Below are 5,459 nucleotides of genomic sequence, written 5' to 3'. Positions count from 1 at the left end.
CCAGTCCCGCTTACACATCACATCACTTAAAGATGAATCACCCCAGCAGCAGCAACATCGGCTCTAGGACAGATTTCAGCTTGTGAAACATGGAGGCAATGCGTGCAATGGGCCAAGGACGTAAGAAACAAAGACGTTGTCAAGAACGTCTTCTTGTGCCTTCGATTCTGTGAGAGAAATCAGGGGCTCTGTGAAACCAGAGGTGAGAAGGGTGAGCATCAGATTTAAATGAAAAGCGGGGTAGACAACGATCAGACAGTTTTAAAGCAGGAAACGGAGGTGGGTGAGAGAGTGGGATGTGAGGACAGAATTCAGCTCTAAGATCAAGAGGCACGGCTGCAGGGGTCAACTGAGAACAAATCATCCAGAGTGCCTGGGGCAGAGAAGGAAGGGTCAGATCCAAGATTCTGATGGGAAATAGGAGACAGCAGTGGAGACAGAGCAGATCCAGGTCGTTTCTGAGAAAGATCCCAGGGACAAAGAAGGACGAGCGATCGGAGATATAATGGAAGACACGTTCTGGAACCGAAACATTGTTCGATTCCTTGGGAGGGCTGCAGTGTGTTGTAGAGCTTGGCCTGCAGTAGAGCTTCATGACACTGTTTGAATCTTAAGGCAACAGAAAGAAAGCATGTGGCAAACATCGAAAGGGGAGGGGGCTGCTAAACAGAAGGAAGGGAAGGCATCTAGCTCCAGAAATGTTCACAAAGACACGGAGCCATATTTGACGGCTTTGACGGCTAAAATCGCTGATGGAAGCATTCAAAACGCAGTCCGGATTCTGTTTATATATGAAAACAAGAAAAGAAAAAAAAAAGAGGGGGGCAGGAAGGGAGAGGGAAGGGGAGAAGGAGATTCCCACCCATATCCTGGTACCATTTCTGTGTATCGTCAACCCAGTCTTCTCAAAGCGGCCAGACTGATGTTAAAATGTCTATCAGGTTCTGTCGCTTCTCTTCTCCGTGCCCCTCAATGCTAAGAAATAAGAACAGAACCCCCCAAAAGCATCAGAAGGCCTATAAAGACCCGCCACTGACTACCTATCCAGGCTCGCCCCAAGCCACGGTCCCCCTTGCCCTCTGGCCCCCCCGCCTCCCTCCTCATTCCCACGTGTGCCACCCCCCAAAGGAAATATTTCATGTCAGTGGGATCGCATAATGCGTGGCCTTCTGTGACTGGCTTCTTTCACTTGGCGTGACCTTTCCTGGTTCATTCTTGTTGTAGCAGGTACCAGGGCTTAATTCCTTTTTAAGGCCCAATAATATTTCACTGTGTATGTATGCCATAATTTGTCATTCATCCATTGATGGACATCTGGGTCGTTTCCCACCTTTTGGCTCCGATACCTAGTGGTACCATGAACATTCCCGTATGGGTACCCTTCTGAGTCTGTTAGCGCGAAAATGTTGGCGTCCCATCCAAAGTTCATATGTTGAAGCCCTACTCCCCAGGGTGATGATATTAGGAGATGGGGCCTTTGGGAGGGCATTAGGTTTAGATAAGGTCATGAGGGTGGGTGGGGTTCCCGTGATGGGATTAGTGCCCTTAGAAGGAAGAGAGAGCGGGACTTCTTCTGTCTGCTAGGGGAGGACAGAGAGAGAAGGCATCCATCCGGAGGCCAGGAGGAGAGACCTCACCTGGACCACACGGGCATTGCGATCTCAGAATTCCAGCTTCCAGAACCGTGAGGAATACGTCTGTCGGTGACGCCGCCCCGTCGACGGGATTTTGTTACGGTAGCCACAGCAGCTAAGACAGATCTTCTGCTTTCAACTCTTTGGGGGGCTCCGTGCTTTTCCAGTTTGTTGCACTCAGCCCTGTTTCTAGTCTGACGCTTGCTTGGAGGATTTCTTGCTTAGTGCCTGCCTGTCCATACTATGCCCGGAGCTCGCTAGATGCAAGGGACATTTGTTTTATTCACTGCTATACCCTCCGGCATGACGCTCAACCATAACAGGTACTCGGTAAATGAATGAATGAGCGTGTGAATGAATGAATGAGTGAATGAGGAAGCAGATGGCCCAGAATGGTGCCCAAGTTCCCAGAACTCGAGAGTAAACTTTGGAGGCCTCTGGAAGGAGACAAGGCAAGATTTTTTTTTTTTTTTCCTCCCTGTGGCTCAAAAAACAGCCTCTCACTATCATTAAAAAGCCAGCCCTCTTCATTGACCAGGCATAATTATATCTGGCACATTCCAAGCTCTGAAAAGCCCAGATGTCCCAAGTTTAGGGAAAGAAAGTTTTGGAGACACTTTGCCGATTCCTCAACTGGGTGCTGCCCCAGGGCAAAGACACACAGTCTCGCTGAGATTTCTGGATGGGGGACTCTAAGGGAGCCTCAGCCGGGTAGAGCAGAGCAATTCTCCACTTCCCAACTTTTCCCTCTGGCTCTTTGTCCAGAGGCAGGACCAGATAAATGCGAATGACATTCAGGGTCGACGAGGCCTGTTAAGATTCTGGTGGCCGAAGTTGAGTGTGGTCTCCATTTGTTCTTTTGATGGCTTTCCCAAGCTCCCGTGAGCCCACACTCTCGATTCGTCACGCCTGTCCTGTTTGTAGAGTCCCCGAGAGCCAGCGGGCTGTGCGGGGGCCGGGGGACGCGGCACTTGAACTCTTCCTCCCTTTCCTCCTCGTCTCTGATGCCGTGCTGCTCTGTCCGCTCCGTCCGTCTCCCTCCATCTATGAGTGTGCGTCTCTCACTGAGAGCTTCCCTCTCTCAACCCTGACCTTGCTCTACCTCTGTGCTCTCTTTCTACTTTGCTCTGCGACTCTGCCCCTCGTCCTGTTCTCTCTCTCTGCCTCTCCCTGTCCTTCCGTGTCTCTCCCGGGGCAGGGAGCGGTGCGCTCCCATGTGTGGATATTGCTCTGCCTCCTCGGGGGCCGCTGTTTTCCCTTTCAATAAACTCCTTCCTGTCTCCAAGTGGCTGGTCCTATCTCCTCCACAATCAGGGGAGACCGGAACTGGCTGCGATGAATGCGAGGAAGTCTTTATAATGAACAGGATCTCACTGCTGTTTACACAAACACTTTCAGCGACACGGGGAGCCAACAGACCATTCCGCACGTCTGATGAGTATGTAATTAAACGTGGGGGCGTGAGTAGAGAAGAGGGGGCAGGAGGGGGCGAGCGATAGGTGTTGGAAGGCTCCAGATTCACATGGTGGTGGGGTGGTGGTGGGGGGAGACTTTGTGCTTCCCCAGGCTCCGTAATCACGCACTGACCATTTCTGGGTGCTGGACCCTGAGCGAGGCCTCTGGAGACAACTGTCTGTGACCCGGGCCCCTGCCCCGCGAGAATGGAGTCTCACGACCTTGCGCCCGAGTGCAGCAGAAGGGCAGGTGGTGGGTGGCGGGCGATGCAAGCCAGAGACACGAGGAGAAGGAGATGTTAAAGGCGAAGCGCTGTGGGAGAGGAGCCGGGAAGGAAGAAACCCGTTCGGTAAAAAGAAAAGCTGGAGAAACAGCAATGGACTGAGCCAAAGCCGAGTCAGGAAAGTCACAGATGCTCAAAGCAGGCTGAGGGATTGCCCTGATTGTAACCTATCTGGGCAGTCGTTTGCGGGGGAGGGGGGTCCTGGGTGTTCCACAGAGCGTTTGGCTCTCAGTCCCTGGGGGACAGGAGATGCTGTGAGTCTCTGTGACAGCACTGACAGACCCCTCCGTGACGGCAGGGCTGGATGTGACACGGCAGCCGTGTGTGGATCTCAGGCAACGGGGCTCTTGAAATGTGGCCAGTGTGACGCAGGAGCTGGGCTTCTCTTTTGTTTTGAATTTGAATTCATTAGCGTCTACCTTTAAAAGGTGCTTATGGCCAGTGGCCACTGGAGCAGCACAGCCGAGAAGTCACGGCCACCATCTCTTGCGAGACGCCAGGACAAGGTTTTTGGAGGACGAGTCTGGCAACAGTGTGACGAGGCAACTAATTGGAAGGCGGGCTACTCTGGGATGAAAAAGAAGGGCCCGGATGTGACAGTGTAGGGGGCAGCGGGGTGGGGAGTGGGGACACTCCACAGGAGTCAGCACCTTGGGGGGTTGGGAGAATGGAGCACTGAGGGGCCGGTCTGGGGCTGGCGACCTGGGAGGTCAGGGCACTGTAGCCGGAGACAGAGGTCAGTTGCAGCCTGTCCCCATGCCTGGGGGTAACCACATCAGCCCGGGGGTCTTGGTGGGGCTGTGACAGCGAGACAGAGACGATCTCTGATGGCAACTTGGCTGTGAGTCTAGGAGTATCTGAATCTGGCCTGTGACAAGCCGCTCCCTCCCTTCAGGTCTCTCAGAAGGGACTCCCTGCAGAGGAAGTGGAGGAAGCGAAAGGAAAAGTCGCCTGTGACGTCTTCACTCTCAAAGGTGCTGCAGGGCCTCCCCTGCTCTTTTTCCTTAAGGCACATTTTATCCCGTGTTGCACCGGACTCCATTTAAAGCAAAGAAAATTTAATCAACTCCGAACGGGTTTTTGTTTGTTTTGTTCTGCGGAACTTGACGGAACGTAATGCTAAGACAGTTAAACATTTTTTTTTTAATGTTTATTTATTTTTGAGACAGAGACAGAGCGTGAGCAGGGGAGGGGCAGAGAGAGAGGGAGACACAGAACCGGAAGCAGGTTCCAGGCTCCGAGCTGTCCGCACAGAGCCCGATGCGGGGTTCGAACCCGCGAACTGTGAGATCGTGACCTGAGCCGAAGTCGGACGCTTAACCAACGGAGCCACTCAGGCGCCCCATAATCCTAAGATGTTTATGAAAAAAAAACAAAGGGCCAGAGCTAGCAAAGTTACTCATGAAGAAGAAGGAGAGAAGTCTTGCAATTTATTTTAAAGGCGTGGTAATTGGAGCAGTGTAAATGTGCTGCAGAGACAGAGAAGGGCATCCAAGGAACAGCATAGAAAGGGCTGGAAGAGGCCCTGAAACACACAGAGAAACTAGTAAGAGACAGTGGTGGTGAGGAGGAATGTTTTATTCCATGTCAGTGTTGTGGGGGGAATGGCTACCTTTATGGGGAAAAAAAGAATATTTCACCCTTAGTCTAGACTATATACAAACATCACATCTGAAAGGAGTAAATACCAAAATAACAGAACTTTTCAAAGTTCTATTCTTCTATTGATCTTGGGGTAGAGAAATTGTTGTTTTTAAAAACAGTGCACAAAGGACGCAGAAGAGAGAGAATAGACTGATACGTTTGACTACATGAAATAAAGTCTTTCTTATGACAACAGACATTTGTATAAATAACTGACAAAAGGTTACTATCTGGAATAGATGACACACTCCTATAAATCAATAATATAGAGACAAATCGTCTGCTGGAAAAAAGAAACGGACAAAGGACGCACACAGAGGAAGCACAGAATATGAAAATCAAGCAGCCAATACTTATATGAAAAAAGTGCTCAACCACATTAACAAGTCACAGATAAGCAAGTTAAAATGGGGCACCTTTTGGGGCACCTGGGTGGCTCAGTG

At 51.0% G+C, this 5,459-nt stretch overlaps 1 long non-coding RNA gene across 1 annotated transcript; it reads left to right on the top strand.

Moving 5' to 3' along the window:
• The first annotated feature begins 1,685 nt into the window (after positions 1-1,685).
• Positions 1,686-3,908, top strand: LOC125163082 (uncharacterized). Its single transcript, XR_007151269.1, has 3 exons — positions 1,686-1,957; positions 2,949-3,072; positions 3,801-3,908. It is a non-coding gene; the product is annotated as an uncharacterized LOC125163082 (long non-coding RNA).
• The last annotated feature ends 1,551 nt before the right edge of the window (positions 3,909-5,459 follow it).

The sequence above is a fragment of the Prionailurus viverrinus genome, chromosome A3 (assembly GCF_022837055.1).
Source record: "Prionailurus viverrinus isolate Anna chromosome A3, UM_Priviv_1.0, whole genome shotgun sequence".
NCBI lineage: Eukaryota > Metazoa > Chordata > Mammalia > Carnivora > Felidae > Prionailurus > Prionailurus viverrinus.
This window is presented reverse-complemented; position numbering and strand designations above follow the sequence as displayed.